The sequence below is a fragment of the Falco punctatus genome (genome assembly GCF_963210335.1).
Source record: "Falco punctatus genome assembly, chromosome: 6".
NCBI classification, from domain to species: Eukaryota; Metazoa; Chordata; class Aves; order Falconiformes; family Falconidae; genus Falco; species Falco punctatus.
Window position 1 is genome coordinate 22,028,525 of NC_137585.1, and position 19,109 is coordinate 22,047,633.

The following is a 19,109-nucleotide window of genomic DNA, read 5'->3' on the forward strand; positions in this document are numbered from 1 at the left end:
TGGTGGGTTTTTTTCCTAATATTCTTTTTGCTATCAGGCCCTTTGATCTGCCCTGGATTTCAATGAGTCGTTTAAAAATAAACCCCTATTTTGGCAGTTCGGCTGTGATGCTCTCTCTCAAATCAGTTACCATTTTGAGGATGACATCTGAGTCTGCTTATGTTTCTGCATGACTGGAAACTGTCACTACTCATTTAAACTTACTAGTGCTGGAAATGGATATGCTGGTTTGTCTAACAGGGATGAAACATGAGGCACCAGTATTCAAATTCAAATGTAGTTCCTGAGAGTAAAGGAAGAGGTAACTGTAGTCACGAGGGCTTGGACAGTTAGGGGTGAAAGCTGCATTGCAGCTCAAAGAGGTGTTGGGCACTTTGCCTACAGGTTGCTAAAAACAGGTTGTGGTGTTTTTGACCAGTTCAAGAAAACACTGTTTTAAGATAAAAGTTTAATAGAAGGATACAGTACTTTAGCTGAAGGTTATACCATGGAAGGTATTAACTTTTGCTGTCAAGAGGAACCTAAGTTGTTTGGGGAGGGGGTGATGAGCATTTGAGAAATTAGACTTTTAAGAGGGCAGATGCAAAGCTCTGACTGAAAGTTAAGCCTCTGTAATGGCTCTTGAAGAGTCCACACAAACACTGAGGATATGCAAAATGATTCTTAAAAATACAGACCTGTAGAATGAGGGCCACGACTTTCCATCTATCTATAAAAGACCTGAAGCACTTGGGGCATAGGAGCACCTCCAGCACGCGGTACCTTTTCTCATCTAAAAGGGCTGGGTGCCAAAAGAGCAGAAAGAGACGAAAAGAGTCCCTGGATGACTTGAGCTGTAACTTGCCCGTAATGTAACACTGCCACTGCTTTTCTTATGAGGCTGTAGTGTGTGAAACCATATATTTTAATTTCTTCATTATTCTTCAACTTTATTATATCTAAGTATATTCCCAGAACAGATTATTTTCCCCTACCTCTTCTCTTACTCCCGTGCCTAAATACAGGCCCAGAACTTGTTCGTAATAGGAGTATTTTGATTGACAGTACCTTCGCCGTTTGAGACTAATGCTGTGCTAAAATGAACAACTGGCATTTTGAAAACTGTAAAACTGACCTGACAAAGTGTGATTTTCAAGTTTTTCTTTCTTCCCCTACCCACCCCCCTTCCCTTCTCTCAGCAAGTTGTAGATGTGCCTTAATTCTGATGCTGTCATGCCGTTATGCCACTGGTTAACATTTCTGCAATGTCTAGAGATCACACATTCTGAAATGCTTAGCCCATCAGTTGGTAAACAGAACTCAAGTGATACAGTTATAAATTAATCCTGTTTTAACCTTTTTATTTTTCTCTATATAGAGTTCAGGCTGCAGCAGTAATACAATGATCTTGTCTGAAGCTGATGGCTGATAGGGAGTGCAAAGGTGACTTTCAAGGTGATGGGAATGGTTAGGACAGACTAGGTGCAACTTCATGCTGCCTCTCGATAACCCATTCATTTTTCTCTAACAAGCTATGAGTTGTGACAATCTGCTTAACTACTTTTTAAGGTAGGCTTACAGTTCTGCCAACCTCCAATGTGATGTCCTGGAGGCTTTTTCTTTTCTTGACATAAAATGATATTGGGAGGAAAAGGAAGTTTTGCAACCCTTAAACTTCCTGAATAAAAAACAGCTGTTAAAAATCCCTTAAAAATAAATTAAAAGCAAACCCCCAAAATGCAATGAATCATAGTTTACAGGAACAACAGCTTTTTTTTTTCCCTCTGTGGTGATAACAAGATGTAATTTTTTTCCCCATTTATCCCAAAGGCAGGCAAACTTTGCCAGCTTTTTTTGCTGGTGCCACACGTCAGTATTGCAAGAATAATTAAAGGAATAGTATAAAATGTCATCCATCGAAATGAGGATGCTTCTGAACAATTAATAGAATCTCTTCACATCAAGTTTAAACATTGAATAAAAGGAAATGATGAATCAGTTGAAAAAATTTGAGGTATGAGGAATTTCTAACAGGCATAGTATAAATAAGCTGGATGTTTGCAGAAACACAAAGGAAGGCCATTTTCATTGTAGCAAGTAGTCTGCAGCTCGGTGATTTGGAAGAGAATGCTGCTGCAATTAACAAAATTAATTTCTGTAACACAGTGGTGAGACTTTGGCTTGGATTAATACTGAAATATTCTCTTACTAAAGCACTAATGTTAAACAGTGAATGACAATTCTCTTCCAAGTACAGTCATGTTTCCTGTATGAAGTAATGACCTGATCTTAAAGGTCTTACCTGATCAGCCTTTGAGATACTGCACTAGGCATTACACGTATTTACAACTCTTAGGCTAAATAATGTTTTAAAGGAACGTGCTTTCATCTGATGGAGGTGTGCTGTATGTTAAATTTTCAGCTCATGGGGACCATCCTGTTCTCCCTGATAATTCTTCCTGTCCCCCCGTCCCGTGTCGTCCCCCCCCCCCCCCCCCATTTGGGTTCTCATTTTTTATATCTGTTGTGCATAGGGTTTTCTTTTGACCTCCTGGGGGTGGAGGGGGGGAAGAGGGGAAGAAGTGGTTTTATGATCTTAAGTGAAAGATTGTTATTTGTTTTTCTTTGTTTTTTTCAGGCACTTAAGGTAACTATTGACATATTGTTACTTTGTCCGTTTCATTCTCGCAGTTGCAGTAGTGGGGAGCATCAGGAACCTGGCTTGTCCTGGACCTTGAAAGGAAAGTTGCTATGGTAACTGGGCACTGTATATCCCATTTGGGACTCGAGTTAGGTGTGCACACTTCACTGAACTTTTCTAGTAGTCCTCTTGAAATGTGTTAAATCTGTGAACTCCAGTAAAATATCTCTGGTGTACTAAGAAAAAGTAATCCCTCGCTCTGTCTCTGCCTCCCTTTGCTGTGTCCCGTTTGCTTGTGCCCTCCTTCCCGCTCTGTGTTGAGTGAGAGCTGGAGATGCTGCTCTGGAGCTTCCCAGGCACAGATGGCAGTGATGGACGGGCTGGCCCAAGCTGTTGGTCTCCCTCCATCAGCACAGTGGCTGTGGGAAGGGGACACCGCAGGAGCTGAGCATGATGCATGAACACCCAGCCGACTGGGTGCAGGGGCAGGGCAGGGGCTATCTGCACCACTGGGTTTCTGCTCCTGAAAGTTGCTTTGCCTTCTCTGTGCTTTAAAACCAGGCAGACATCAGCAGCTCTGGTGACTGGCGGCTGGTGTCCTGTTTCTGGAGCATTGCACAGGTGAGATCTCACCTTTGTTGTTAGTGCCCTGGGGGCCGGACCTTGTCCAGGGCGCTTCAAGCAGTTCCTTTTCATCATCCCTTTCCTAAGAAGCTAACAGATGTTAAAGGGGCTGCATATGCACTTAAAGGAAAGGAGGAAATCTTGATGGGGATGAACAGTTAGGAACCATCATGTAAATATTTTTACATTCTCTAGTAAGAATAATTCTCTCCCCTCTGATTTTTATGCTTTTTTAAACTGAGTTCTAATCAAAAGGGTCTTGTTTTTTAAAATGCGGACATCTCCCACATGCAAGAATGTGATGGCTGCTCTCTTTCTTCTGTGTAAGATGTTCTCTCTTATTCTGAATGATGTTTTACCACTCATTCGGTGGTAGGGCTGTGGACCAACCCTGTTGGTGCCCCAAACACTCATCAGAGAAGAGCACAGGCAGGCTCACAGAGGATGGGCTGGGTGCCTCTCTGAGCTTGCAGCTGGATTGAATTATGGGTTTCTTTACAATCTAGCTGAGGGGTTTAGCACCATCTGTGAGCTGTTTGTAGACAGCAGCAGGTCTCACGTTCTGGAATACATTTGGGTGAAAGAGAAGAGAGGCTAGGAGGGACAGCAACGCCTGTTCCTGGCTGTGGGTGTACTTCACGTGCCCATTGTGGTCAAGGTGTGCCCGGACTAGTTGATGATACCAAAAATTCTTTGTAAGACTCTTTCTCACCATGGTCAGATCCCACTAGCTTGCTACATCCAACTTTTGTGTGCTTCTTGCTAGGTATGTTGGGACATCTGTAAATATTTATTCACTTCCAGCTGGTAGCTTCCTACTGCCTACTTCTCATCGTCAGTTTATTTGCAGCATTGAGTGGTGGCTGTGGTGCCTATGGGGTAAAAAAATGAAGAACAGATGTATCTATTTTGAACCCAAACTGCCTTTGGGCCCTGCTTGTGGTGGGGTTTCCATGCCTTTGTGATAAGTAAGAGGCCATTTTCCTAATTCAGGGGGTGGAAAACCCCATAGCTTCCATTAGCAAGGATATCATGATGTGATTCTTCTTTTTCCTCCCCCCACTCCAAAGCACAGAGGGGAATTTAGTTCTCAACTAATACTGTAAAACTTCCAGTTCCTTTTTGCCCTCGGAGAATATTTCTCTACAGATTTTGGGGGTTATTTTTGTTTTGTTGTGGTTTTTTTGTTGGTGTTTTTTTGTTGGTTTTTTTTTTTTTTTTTAGAGCCAGTTTTAGTAAACAAGTTAAACTTGCTCAAGGCTAGAGATACAAAGAAATGTAGGATGGTGACCTGAGGCCTTATGCTGAGACATGTTTGCAGACCAGCCCTGTTGCCAACTTGGAAGCCATAGGTAATTTGTTTTCTCTGTAAGTGTTCCTGAAGAGGAGGCAAATGGAAAGTATTTCAAAAAACAAAGCTTGTAGTCAGCTTTCTGCCTTTCCTGGAGGTGGAGGAGAGAGTTATTGTGCATGTGCACAGTTCTTGTTTCTTCACTTTTATGATCTTTGATAGTTGGGAGTGGGGTAATATTTTACATAGTTATAATTAGAAATCTGTTGTTGGTGCTTTGCGTCTTAGTCCTGACTTGAATGCAAATAACCATTCAGTTAGGTAGAACAGGTATAGTGTATACCCCTGGGACACTGATTGAGGATAACTGTGTAAGGCCATAGATCTTTCCCTTCCCTCATGCAAATTTACCAGGAGACATTTGCCCAACCCCTTCCTAGTTTCCTCAGCCTTGCTTAACCTGGAACATAATGGAGTGAAATGTGGGGTTTGTAGCCGCTTACAAAGGGGAAAAATAAGAAGTGCAGGCTCTTCAATACTAATCTTTTCTTCCTTGTTAGGTACAAGCTAAGCAGAGGTCTCCTGCATCTGGTGCTGTGTCCCTGTGCTTGTGCTGGGAAGTGCTCAGCTGGGCTTCGTGGCTCAGAGAAGTTCTCCCTTGGGCTGTGACAGAGGAATGTGATTTTTCAGCCCTGTTTTTGCAGGGAGATTCACAGTGAAAATAATACTGGGAACTGTCAAATCACAAAGGATCTGCAGATTTCTAAAAAACAATATGCCAAGATAAAGTTAGATTTTTAGGAACTGTCTAAGCATTGATACATGGGGAAATTATTATTTTCCTGCCTGGCTAGAAGACTGCGAGCTTTCACGCTGTCAAGAAGAATCCACATGTAACCTGAATAACACATAATCATGTCTCACTGGAAATTAAAAATATGATTTACAGGGCTGACAGTCTCTTTGTTATATCAGCATTGTGTGGTTGCAGCACAAACAAATATGCACTTCAAGTACCTAGAAAAGAATCAGACTGAAAAATATGTCGTGTTTTTAATTCTGTGAATTGTTATGTCTCTGAGTAAGTCTTGTATGCAAAACATTTTTACTTTTCTCAGGGAGACAGGTGATTAAACATAATATTTCCATTTTCCTATTGCTGCAGTATTATTGCAGCTCGGTAATAAGCATTTCTTTTTTTTTTTAATCCTTCTGTGCCCACTGTGTTTGGTTTTGCCCAGTGAAAGCAGCCTTCATTTCTGGCAGTTTCATGTAAATTGGTAGCATTCTAGGGACAAAGCTTTGCCACGCTATTGCTACTTGGTGCAGGAACAGAGAGGAGGTATTTAAATTCCCAGCTGCATGTTGACAACACTGTGGTCAAAACTTTTTTTTTTTTCTTGGTCTCTTCAGCAGCCATCCCACCATTGCTGGTATCAGTATAAATAATGAGTGGTTAAAAAACTAACCCAGTGACTTAAACTCCCATTTCTATAAAAATAGTCTCTTCCTGCCTAGTTTTCCCAAGAGAATTTGCTCTAATGCTGTTTGCTCTACAGATTGTGGAGTATATTAATCTCAAATGCTTTCACAAGGGTAGATTGGGGGATCTTGTGAAGTCGCTGGCCCAACATCGCTACTGAGCAAATATTTGCTGGGTTAATTTATGAATGCTATAAATGATAAAACTTATGTTACAGACAAGTACTTTAGGTGTTTTTATACTGTAGGTGGAATGTGTCATCTCTCAGTGGAACAGCTACCTTAGTCTCAAGTAGAAGATGATGTGCACAGTCTGAATGCTTTATATTCATTCTGCTGCAGTACTCAAAGTCATCCTGCATCTACATTAATTTCCTATAGGGAAAAACTTAGAATGTCAAAATCCTGGCCTGAGCGTCATTCTTCTGAAGTAACTTAATAAATTGGTGTATAGCCTTGCCATCTCATGGTTTGTTGAGGTCCTGAGGCAATTTTTAAAGTAACAGTAAAGTAGCAGTGCTCCAGTTCACACAACCATCCCTTATGCAGGGAGATGCGTTTATGCCTTTCAAGACAAAGAACCTTTTCACTGTACATCCAGCTATTATTCTGTTAATTCTTTACAGAGAATTGCCACATCTTTGTTTTCCTTTGGGTGGGGAAAGAGTTTAGTGTGCCTGCACTGAAGAGCCCAGAGTTTGAAGGCACAACACTTACACGAGGATTAACATTTTTAAGGACTTGAGGGTCCCCATGGAGTTGCCTCAGCCCATTAATCAAAGATTGACTTTTTAGCCTAATATATTAGTTATGTTTGTCCAATTCCTAGAGGGCCCAGTAGATTGAATTAATTTTAATTAAATTAAGCCTGCAATAGGAGAGGGGGAAAAAAAAAAGATAAAATCATAATATTGTAGAGTTTAAAGCTTGAAAAGATCATTAGCCAAGCAGAATGTTACTTTTTCTGATTAAAATATAAATACTTCTAAAATTCACATTTCTGTAAATACATTTTAACTTAATTTTTAGACTGTTAAACTTTCAGTAATACGCTGGTTAAACTTTCAATAAGATGACTGCTGTGCTTTGTCTTCATGGGAAGAGTATTTTTCAGACTAGTAGGTTGAAAGTTCATTTGATAAGCCTGTCTTGCCATGCTAAGCCTGTAAATTGTTCTGATCAAATTTGCAACTTTAATTGTAATATTAATATTAGAAACAAAATTCCTATAGTAGATGTTTCCATCTGCTAGAAAGGGGCAAAGCTGAAAGTGGCAGCCACTTATATATGTGGTTTTGGTATGTATTCTTAAGTTGACTTAAATCTTCCATTTAAATCCTGTGTTAGGAATCCTTAGATATGTGAGACCATGCAGAATTACTTAATCTCCTGAGGATGTCTGCATTTTAATAAAACAGATGTCAGCTTTGCATTTCTAGGTCTATTGATTGTTTCTGAAGGAAAATTTCTCTTATGCTTTAAATCCAGTAGAAACTTTTTTAAAGTATTTGTCTTCATCGGGCCAATGTTGCCCTCTTTCAACATAACAAGGTATCTCTCCACTTCTGATTCTGAAGGGCATATTTAGTGTTCTGCCATATCTCTTCTTCTTATGTCTCGTAAGAAAGTTTATCCACAAACACACATCACTAGTGTGCTTTTTTTTTTGTTTTTGTGTGTGTGTGGTTTTTTTTGTTGTTGTTTTTGGGGTTTTTTTGCATTAAATTAGATTTCGGTGCTTCAGAGCTCTGAAAGACAGTATTAGCTTTGTTCTTTCCTCTAGAAACATTCTAGTTACCAGCTCTAATTTGCATCTTCCCTTGTCCCATTTCTTCATTTGTCTTGTTTTGAAACAATTCCTAGAAGCTTCCAGGAAGCTTTGCACAAGATGTGCTTTGTGTAATCCACTGATATAGTTTATATATTTTATAGTTCTGTGTCCTAGATGGGCAACCTGAAGTAGCTGGTTTATGTTTGGGGCTTTTTTTTGGCATGGCATGACACTGGCCAGCAGTGTTTTGAGCCTCCTGGGAAGTAAAACCATCCTCCAGGGTACGGTCTTTATGCATTAAAAGGTTTCACTGTCATCTTTTCCCTGTCTGTCTCCCGTGTGCATCCTTCCTTTATTTTAGCAGTCTTTATTTCATCCTGGCAAACAGAGGGAAGCTGTGGATTTATTATTAAACTCTAATAAGGGTGCACAAATTGCTCTCAAGTTGAAGACAAACAACACTGCTTGGGCTGTGTAAATAATGCAGCGGGTTACCTGACGTGCTGGAGCGGCTCCTAGAGTTTCTCAACTCAGCGCACCTCCTGCAAACAGTCGGTAAATGTTGGCTTCCAGTTAGGCCGGTCACTGTTACTTTCTTCGTTAGATTTAAAAAGGGCTGTCATTCTTCTCTGTTTTTTTGTAATGTTTCGAAGAAATGAAGCTCCCTGGGAGAGTTATCAAAATTTTCCTCTTTCTTTGCGTTATGTGTTCTGTCGTAAGAGAGGCTGAGGGGTTTGCCGAGCACCCAGCCACTCTCCTTGCTTTTGAGCAAGGCTTCTGAGCAGGTCGCTGGGCCCAATTCAGTGAATAAGTTATGCTGTGGTTTATTAAACTATCTAATAAATTGCAGTAATACAGATGTTGACATTTATTTAAAATCCCAACACACGCAGCCATTCTGTATTCACAGGCAAACCTGTGTATTTAGGAAGAGTCCAAGACTGAGCCCTTGTAGCCCTTGGTCACAGCTCCACCTGCTCCAGCCGAGCTGTGTCCTTGCTTCTACTGGCAGGAAAATCTGGTTTTCTTACTGCCAAACAGGCAGCTGCAGTCTAGGATACGTTTGTTGTCCTCTGCAGATCTTGAGGCCATAGAATTGTCCTACTCCGTGGAATATATTGCCAGATTTCTACTCTTCGAAAGGAGAGAGATGGTGAGGAAGAAAAGAAATGGAAAGTGTTGTGTTTAGGAGCTTCGTGGGTTTGCAGTATACCTGCTTTGAACACAGCATCATCTTTCTCCTTTGGTTCCAAGCCTGGTAATACATGTGTGTAAGATGCATTTTGTGGGTCCCTTGTTGTCAGCCTTCCCATTACAACCTCCTCTCTAAGTTCTGTGTTGTGGCCCTGAGTTTATTGCTCCATGCAAAGATGTGGCATAATGTCTTTCAGCCTACAGTGAACACTCTTTTATCTACGTTTTTCTTGAATTTGTGACCAGTTTGGAGTTTTGTTTTGTTTTTTGATTCAACACCGTGAACGTGATATTTTGTGACCACAATTATAAGTGTAAAAGTAGCTTTGAATGCATAAAATAACAAGGTGATGAACATTATTTTAAACGCTTAGAGTGGATTTCTGCTTTTACTTATCTATTTTTCCCAGTAGAATTCTGGTGGTAAGATTAAAATGATGAAACATGGGATTAGGAATTGTTTGTTCAGAGGGATTTTATGTTTGACTGTGTTAAGCACTGGTAATGATAATACATGACGATGCAGTGAACAAAACCAAACACAATTAAAATACTTTGTTGATACTGGCAAGGCAAAATTTTAGGCACTCTTTGGGGAACTTTATGGGCTGTCTTTCCTCTAGCTTTCACATTTTTTGCTTCTGAATGGGATATAGAAAAGTCCTTTTGGTTATGTAGATCTTAAATGTCCTTATTCTGGCTGCATGGCTGTGAATTTGGCTAGCCGTGTTGCTTTAGGTTATTGTGTTTTGGTCATAATACCTAGCCAAAAATAGTGTAGAAATACAGGGGGTATGCAGATAGGTTAATACAGAGCCAGGAAAAGTATCCATATAACCATGGTGTTTGCGGCTTTTCTTTTTTTTTTTTTTTTCCTTTCCAGTTTGCAAGGAGGTTGAGCTTTTTGCACGTTTGTTTTTATGTATGATCAGTTAGCCCAGCATCAGGCTTTTTTATGTTTATGCTGTAAATCCTACTTTTGGGCTAAAATGAATGTTAATTAGACCTCTGTACTTATGTGCCACATTGCAGAATCAGCTTCTTACTAATAAGACAAATAAAAACACAGATGAGATGATACAAACCAAGTCAAAAAGAAACTGGGATCAGATCAAGGACACTCTTGTTCCAAAACTATGAAACAGAGGAAGAGAGATGCTTAGACAAGCTGGAAGGTATTTAAACATGAGGATTTCCTTTATGTATACCCTTAACTTGTAGAAGGGCATTACTGCAAGACATTACTGAAAACACTGCCTTTTAATAGGCTCAATCAAAGATACTATAGCAAGAAAACCTTTACAGGGGTAAGTGGTGGGTTTTGTTGTTCTTGGGTTGGTGGTTTGTTGGGGTTTTGTTTGTTTGTTTGTTTTTCTTGTGGGACCTTTTAGAAAGCTGATTCCTAGCTCAGGCTTGGAAGTACCTAGGTAGGGTTAAAGGAATACTGCTTTATAGTTGTCTGTTGTAGGGCTCCTTATCAGTACTTGGCCATCATTGGTACCCGTCATCACCTATAGGAAATGCAAATAGGGGACCTTGTCCTACAGCAAAGGAACCATCATATTTATTATTACTATATTTATAATTTGTTATTCTTACGTAGGACCTGAGAATATTTAGCCCAAGATTTCCAGAAATCCCTGCCTTTCAGAGTGTTGTGAGCTCTGTCCTGGCCAGAGTCCTGCTCCAGACTGGATTGTTCCCGATGATGTGTGCTAGTGCAATGGGAACTAACAATCGAAGTAGTAAAGTGGTAGCAGTAGGTGCTTTAAAAATATATTTTGTTGGTGGAATCTGTTTTTTATAGGCATTGGTAGTTATGCTCTAGTGGGAGCATTGTAGATTCTTCTGAAGGAATAATGTGGCCCCAGGAAGATTGCCACCTTGTCCTTGTGGCAGAGCAGGCAGATTCGTTAGGTTCCTGCTTCTTGTTTTGACAAAACATGATGCTTTTTTGTTAGACCTAATAGTTGGCCTGAAAATAGGTTTGCTCTCCCTGCCCCCACCTCCCTGCCCAGCTGCATTACTAGACTAATACAAGCTATTACAAACCTTGCTTTTCATAATTGCATTGATTTTTAGGATGATTTAACTTGGAATGCAATACAATGAAGCACATTAAATTCTGGTAAGACGTTAATTCATGAAGTAGAGGTCATATAGAAAATAATTATGAGTTCGAAGACTGCGGTCAGTACCAATGATGGAGTAGAAGAAAAAGGGTCATTAGCTGCTGAGTTGCATAACAGGTTGCTTTGAGTTAGAGCCGAAGCTTTATCACCTTGATGGGCAATAGCAGAAGAGACTGGAAAACATCAGTGATTTTTATTAGCAATAAAGGTAAAGGCATAAGTAAGAAACGGTATTTGAGGAAAATGGGGAGATGAACTGAAAATTTGTGGCATCCAGATGTCTTAATACTGCACCTATTTGTGATTCCCAGGAAAAGGATAGCACATCCTGATGAAGAGTATCTGGTTTTATTACTGGGTACATACAATGTGACTTGATGTGCTTGAGTGTGGAAAAAAATTATGTGAACTTAATCAAAGTCTAGGTGTTTTAGAGGCCATGTCTATGGTGTGCTCTATCTTCTTTTGAGATAAAAAAAATTCATGAATCCCAGTTTTGATACAGCTTGGAAGCAGCTTCTGATGATGTCATGTTGGGAAACTCCCCTGCTCCTCAGCTACAAAGAGAAAATTATTGGCACAAAACCCGATTTATTACTACAGGCTGTGCTTAAAATAACTTTTATTACCATAGTGGCCATAATGTGGTGGAAGTCTGTAGGTGCAAAGATATGGAAACCTCTGTGCTTTTCTTTGTAGAATGATTTCAAAAAAAGCTGACTGATTTTTGTGCTTTCCTTGATAAATGGAAAAGATTCAAGATCTTTCTGATGACACAGTGTTAACAGTGTGGTAACAGAGTTAGGAACTCAGGTTCAGGAATAACTGCAGTTTTAAATTTGTACCTGTTTGAACCAAATGTTCATTCACCTTTTGGCCATGAGTTTTCTTCTTCACTGTCTAGTTACTGACTGCTCCTTCATGCTGCTTTCCTATCTTTCTCCTTGTGAAGGCATTCCCCTTTTTCTGGCTTGCCTTGTCCCTGTGTCTAGAAGTCTCACACAAAGAATGGGCTATAATACAAGACAGGATCAGCAAATTTTCTAAATAAGTTTGTTAGATTTCAGTACAAATACTGGGCATTTTGTGTAGCTTGCTTTGCCTTTGTGAAAAGAGTAAGAGGAAAAGAGTAAGACGAAAAGAGTAAGACTTTTCAGGCTATGGTGGGACAGTTGCCTGGATTATTTCAGCTCTCATTTTACAAGAGGGCTAGCAAAGGGAGGACTTGATAGCAAGCAGCTGGGAAAGTTCTTTGCTACCGAGGACAGTGGGCGCTTTGGTAGGCTCTAGTGCTGGTATGTGGGGGATGGACATTGTTTTACCCCAGTCTGTGCATATCCTCTTTTGTTTCTTTATTTCTGTGGAATGCAATCTGTTGTTTTCTTTTTTCCCCTTTGCTGAACAGGAAAATTGAGCAAAAATGGCCAGCTAAGAACAACTAGCACAGTTACTTTTCATGATCTAGTTTCTGCTGCACTGAGCACCTGTGGCAAACAACATTCTCTTCTAAGCCAGTAGTCAGATGAAAGAAAATGAAATAAATTGTGTTTGGGTGTGCAAGGGGAATGCACACTATCTTCATGGTGAACAGGGATATGATGGGTGTTTTTGCCACAAGTTAGTGTCTGGAAATTGGTATTTTAAATGCTCTTCAAGTCACGTTGAATGTGGTAAGTCTGGGAACCCCAAGGCTGAGCAGCTCTGCTCTGAACACCCTTCAGAGTGACTAGAAAGGCACCTTTCCCTTCTGGTGCCCCCTGTTCCTTTGCAAAAAACAGATTATTTTTCTTACTGCTTTCTGTGATACCATGTGATGCTTCCCACACGTCTTTTAATTTACATTAGTCCTTGTCAAAGGTCTGAGAGTTGATGTAGTTTTTAAAAGTGTTCACAATCTTATGATCTCCCTTTGCAGGAGTAGGCAGGGAATTTATGCTTGAGACACACCCACGTGTCTGCTCTCTGTTGGGATACCCACTACGTGCATCCTTTTAAAATCTGCAACAGTATTTGAAGACAATAAACTTATCTTCCTGAATAATGTGCTGCTCTCAGTTTTGTTTGCTTACTGCATGCATGTATGTATGGAGACAAGTTTGTCTTTTGTAGCACTGGGTCTGTTGAAATGTAAGACCAACTGTCTATTGACTTTAGAAAAGCAGAAACTTAATCATGTGTGTCGTTTGTTAATAATCTCTCTTAAAATTAAAAGATGATAATTTTAGGAATGCTACCAAGATATGCCTCTGGTAAGGAGACTAAGGGTTTGTATGTGAATATATTTGCCAGTGTAACTTTCATACACTTAAGCGTAGAAGTGGATCCAAGTTGAATATAAGAAAACAACTTTTATAAAACCCGAGCCTAATATAATTTATTTTCTGTTTCAAAATAAGAATGGTACTGATCGGTTTTCAGATGAATGACCTGATCCTTGCAGAGCTTGAGACCTAAACTTTGTGACAGGAGGAACCGAAAAGTAAAACATACTTCGTTGTTCACCCTACAAGAAGTTGAAGCTGGGAGAAAGGCAAAAGTAAACAAGGCAGCAGTGATAACTAAATAGCCACTGAAATCATCTTAACAGGTGTTAATAAACCAAGTCTGGCATTAATGTACAGGACCAAGGAAGGTATAAGTACTTGAAGGGCAGTAGTAAATATTTTTTTTAAAAAAACCTATAGCAATTTTGAACTAGTGGCAATGAGGATGGACAACTTAAACATCTGACTTAGATTTAGGAAACTTTGTATCACTATAAGTAAAATGAAATACATTTTGCAGTTCTGTTGTAATTTGCATTAGGTTTCTGTCTTCTTTTTATATCCTTCCCAGTTATGTGGAGTATTATATTGGTCTGTTTAGGATGTCTTTTCTACAGTGGGATTGTAGCGCAGCATTTCGAAACGATATTGTTGAATATAATCTTTTAAGAAGTGACTGGCTTGTATCTAAGTTGTGTGGTGGTTTCCATCTCTTTTGGCATTCTGCCAGTTTCAGGCAAAATAACGCAGCATCTTAGCCCATGAGACCGTGAGAAAAGATGGTCATTTGTGTCGCAAATATGACAAATACGCCTGTGGTATATTGGTGGGAAAAAACTGTACTTCTAATGGTTCTGGAAGTAGTTTTGCATTGTATGGTTTGTGAAATGAATATTTTTGCTAGTCAAGAAACTTTCACAAATGTAAATGTAAACAGAACAGAAATGTACATGTAAACCCCTCCATGGTGGGGCGTTGGAACTATATGATCTTTAAGGTGCCTTCCAACCCGTTCTATGATTCTATAACTATTGTAGAGTTAGACGTCAGTGCGTTTTTTCTGGGGGCTCAGGGTCCTGATGTAGGGTAGGGTGTGTGTATATATATATATATATATATATATATATATATATATATATATATTACTTTTTTTTTAATCCATTACTGTTTCTAAACAGGGTTTACAAAAACGTCACACAAAATATGTTGTCTTTTGACCTTACCGATAATGCTTTTCTCTTTGCTTTGGAAAGGAACTTTTCCCTGTGGACTTGCCTATCAGCTCCTGAAAGGCAAAAGGAGGTAAAAGCTGAGCTGAAGTTGGGGGTTTTGAGGTTCTTTTAATTTTGGCTTTGTTTAGTGTGTTGTTTTTTTTTTTGTGTGTGTGTTTGGTTTTTTTTGGTTTGTTTTTTTTTTCTTTTTTTTTTTCCTTAAAGATATATATGACTGATTTAGGAACAAAATATTATGTTAAATAAACTGGTATTTGATGACTTCAAGTTCTTTCCTACGTTTCTTTACTATCAGAGCATGCTGCATCTCTTATCTCCACGTTCTCAAACTGTGCTGGTGTGCATCAAGAGACTAGCATTAAAAAACCCCCTAACTAAAACCAAAAATGACAAAAAAGGTTGATTACAGCTGCTTAGAATGCTATGGAAAAATTTTTTTTTAAAAAACATGGTCGAAAAAATCCTTCCAGACTATTACTTTCAGCAGAGCAGCAGTGGTTCCAGATCTGTTCAGGTGGCCAGTTCCACTTACTCTGAAGGATGTGACTGTGCTTTCTCTAGACAAGGCTATAGCAAATTAAGTTCTTTTAAAATTTATAATTTTTTTATTGAGTAAGTCTGACCAGCCTGCACTTAAATACAAGCAAAAAGAAAACTCAGATTAGTTCAGGAAGTTTGTTTTGTGGCTCTTTGGAAAAGAACATTCTGTCCCCTCTTTGCAAACCAATACAAACAGTCTCTTGGCACAGACACTGTTCTTTGTAAATATCTTACTTTAAAATATCTCTGGGTTATTTTCTAAGATTAAGTATCAGTGTTCCTATTTCCTGGATAAATTCTGCCTTGTATAATTGTGCTTTCACTTTGTAAGTCACATCTGCAGAGGTAATTGGCAAATACAATTGAATCTTCTAAACACTATTTGAGATCTGATTATAGATACTGAATAATAGAAATGGTGATTATGAATTGTAGGATAGTAAACATTGTTTATAAAAGAGCACTTATTCAGAAGTGGTTCTATCTCATTGTAGAAATGATCATGTAAATATGGGTTGTATGAGTGTTGGTGTTACTGTAAAAGAGCTGTAGAAGTACAGAGTAGCAGTAAAACATCCAGAACTGTGAGGGACTCTTCTTTTTTGAGTAGTTGAGGAATTGCATGTGTTTTGTAGAGATGTCCTTGTCCCTTTTGTGTGTGTGGTTTTGTTTTTGGGTTTTTTTTTTTTTTGGTTTGGTTTTTTGAAGGCTATTATTAATCTCCTCTGGGTTACTAAAGAAGTACTGAGAACAATGCATTTCATGTGCTTATATTAGCCTTCTCTCGCATGTGAGAATCTGGCATGAGCTGCTGGAATTATGAATAAGACCAGGGAAAGAAACATGCACTGTGCAATCTTAATCAAACAGGAGCAATCTCTAGTGCCCTCTTTTGATAATATATTCAGTGGAATCAATTAGGGAAGGATCTTAAGTGATGTTGATAAGTTGTTGGACTGACTCTTCAAGTGGCTGTAACTCCTACTTACTTGGGCTCTTTCTAGAAGGGAAAGGAAAGATGCCTTGTACCTTGTAGAAGGCAGTCCTACTTGTAGTAAGTAATATTCCCAGAGTGATGAAAGCAGAACAAATTGCTGCTGTAACAGCTTTGAAGTGAGCTGAAGTTTTATACACACACTCAGATGTAATTTTTGAGAAAGAGCTTAATTTTTTTATTATAAAAAGAAAACACACTGGAAAACCAACACCTTGTGAACTTTCCGTTTCCATACATTTAAATCCAGGGACTAAAGTGGTTTGACTGTCGTGTCTGTCTTATCTTTCTAGCAAAGACTTTTTCCTATAATTAAAAGGGCATCAATTTTTCTAATTGATGCCAAATCCAATCCAAGCCACCCTTGCGATTATTTCACCCTTCCCTCCCCCTCCCATCATTATCTGATATTTTGTTTGCACAGTCATTATTCATTAACTGTGTTCATGTCCAGGGCTGCAAACAGCAAAATCATATTATTAAGGAGCAAATCTGCGACTCGCCATTGAAATCTGTTTTTTCCTTTTCTGTTTTACATTGGCTTTCAGATGAGAATCCCAAAACCTGGCACAAATTTTGGAGATAAGGAGCTTGGAAACAATGAATGTGTTAGTGTTTGGTACTTTCTTTTCTTAGCAGAGTTCTTTAGTTCTCCCATGCTTCTTACACAGAATTTAACTCTTCTCAGTAGTTACTGGGATCACAAGTTGCTATTGGAAAAAGAGGTGTAGCCTGTCCTCTTTTTGCATACGTACATATATATGTATATGTACGTAGGCATGCAGCCAAGCCTATTCCCCTGTTGCAGAACTTTATAGATGACCCTGTTTTATATAGAGGTAACTTCTGAGCATGTCCCGTTTTCCTATTTGGTGTATCCATAGGTGGCTCTGTCTACCCCCTTACTCTTTTGAGATAGAGACACCTACACACAAAGGTCTCGCTGTGATTGCTCCTTAAGGCTTTTTAGTCTATTGCTTTTTCAGTGTTTGACTTTGTTTCCTCTGAAATCAGTGGCAACCCTCTCACACTGACCCAGAGTATTGGCAAGCATTGGATGTGCTGCTAACCATACCTGGCTCTTAGAGTGCTCCTCATCACTTGCACTCACATTTTATTAAGACAGCTGTCACCTTTATCTATGTTTTGCAAAGAAGAAAATGAGCATGGAGAGGTAGAAGGTCTTGCACAAGGCCAGTGAGCTGGGAGAGGCCAAGGGAAATGAGATACTGATGGAAGGCAGCCCGTGCTGCCTTATTGTGTTTTGCCCATGTGTTGTCCTTTCTTTGATGTGGGTTTCCTGGTCAGCAAGCCATTAATTGCCTGTCTCCCCTTAAAATATTAAATGTTTATGGTTTTGAAAAATTAGGTGATGTATAATTAAATCACCACTGTAACCGGATCATATTAGTAGGCAACCCAGTGAGGTTCAGTACAGTGTACTGCGTCCTATATTAATATGCAGCTACTGGATCAGTTCAGATTGACTGAATTGACCCATTGCCATTTACCCCATTACTGGATTGACCTGTTACTGGTTCTTCCTAATTCTGTTGCAAGATCAAATTGATCTACACTTTTTAATTATTTTTAATTGGATTTATTCTAAAATGGAAAACATCACTGTAAGGGCTGGCACTGTAAGGAAGGGGCAGAGGAACCTCTCACGGAAGTCACAGAACTGGGATAATGTCAAAATGATGTCCCGCAAAGAATTCAATTGTTGATGGAGCAGGTTTTGCCAAAATTGAAGGACTGGTCAGTGCCTGGAATGGTGTAGCAATTAAGCTGGAAGTGTCTTGTATGTACAACCACATTAGAACAAAGTGTTGGGTATGACTTAAAAAATTAAATAGAAAAGTACTAAGCTTGTCCGAACTTTTGAATGTCAGATTCAAAATTGAGGGGTGGCAAAAATTTGAGGAGAAAATGGGACAATACCATAATTATCACCTTAAATAAAACAAAACCCAACAACAACAAACCCGAAAAAAAACCCCAACCCAACCAACTGAAAAAAACCCAACCCACCAAACCCCAACAAAAAATTTTCAGCATTTGCTGTCTCCCTCCTCTGCCTCCCATTTTGGTTTTCATCTTACTCTTCCTTTCCTGCATCCTCCTTCCCCAAGTGCCTCGTGGGCTCCAGCCCCACTGGTTTGTGGGGAGTTCTTGAGCTGTCCCCAGTGTCTCTCAATACAGACACGTTCTTTCTGTCTCTCTCCCACTCGGGCCACATGGCTGCTGGTGCCGTGTGAGTGCAGTGCTGGGCTGCTTGCCCCTCCGCCACGGCTGGGTGCTGGGGCACGGGGCTGTGTGGGCAGCGGTTGCTTCCCACCAGGGACAGGGATGTGAGGTGAGGAAGGAGCGCCCTTCTCACCAATCCATCCTTGTGCCTGACCAAGCTTTTACAAAATGTGTTTACGAATGTGTTTCACTCCTGTTCCCTTTGGGTTTGCAGCCTTCTCAGCTCTGCTGGGCCTGTCAGGCCCATGGCTTTGTAAACTCCTCACTCCACTGTTGAAGAGGGATCCAGCTCCAAACTGCGCTTGAAAGCAGGGATTAGGGTGGAGGCTGTCCAGGTATCTTGACTATGAGGTTCCTGTTAGCTGTACAGAGGAGTTCTTTTTGCTGTTACTGGTGTTTAGAAAGTTCACGTTGGACAGTAGTAGATGAACTCTAATCAGAAATGTACTTCTCCCTCTCATGCAATATGGGAAATCACATTTCAAGAAGTCAGCAATTCACAAGTCTAACTTGTATAATGTGTAGTGGAATTACAAAGCTGAACCTGTTTTGTTTCTATTTTTTCAGTGATTTGCCCTGTTGGGCAGCTGCCTTCTGAGTGACTCTGGAGACGTGCCAGCCATCTGAGCTGAATCAAGCAGTGGCAGGGACAGCATCTACCCGGGCTGAAGTTTTAATCCCAGGCACGTGGCATTTGCACAAGTGGTCACTGGTGAGC

The 19,109-nt window shown here is 39.8% G+C and overlaps 1 protein-coding gene across 6 annotated transcripts in view; it reads left to right on the plus strand.

Annotated features, from left to right (window-relative positions):
- The window catches only part of EPS8 (EGFR pathway substrate 8, signaling adaptor), a 141,007-nt gene that overhangs the window by 15,480 nt on the left and 106,418 nt on the right, over positions 1–19,109 (plus strand). For 3 of the 6 annotated variants that reach the window (XM_080391799.1, XM_080391797.1, XM_080391805.1), the window contains exon 2: positions 18,959–19,103. The exons of 1 other annotated variant lie outside the window; for it this stretch is intronic. The gene's annotated coding sequence lies outside the window, so the exon portion shown is untranslated. The remainder of the gene's footprint in view (positions 1–18,958; positions 19,104–19,109) is intronic. 2 more of the 6 variants (XM_080391800.1, XM_080391798.1) reach the window with 1 other exon arrangement.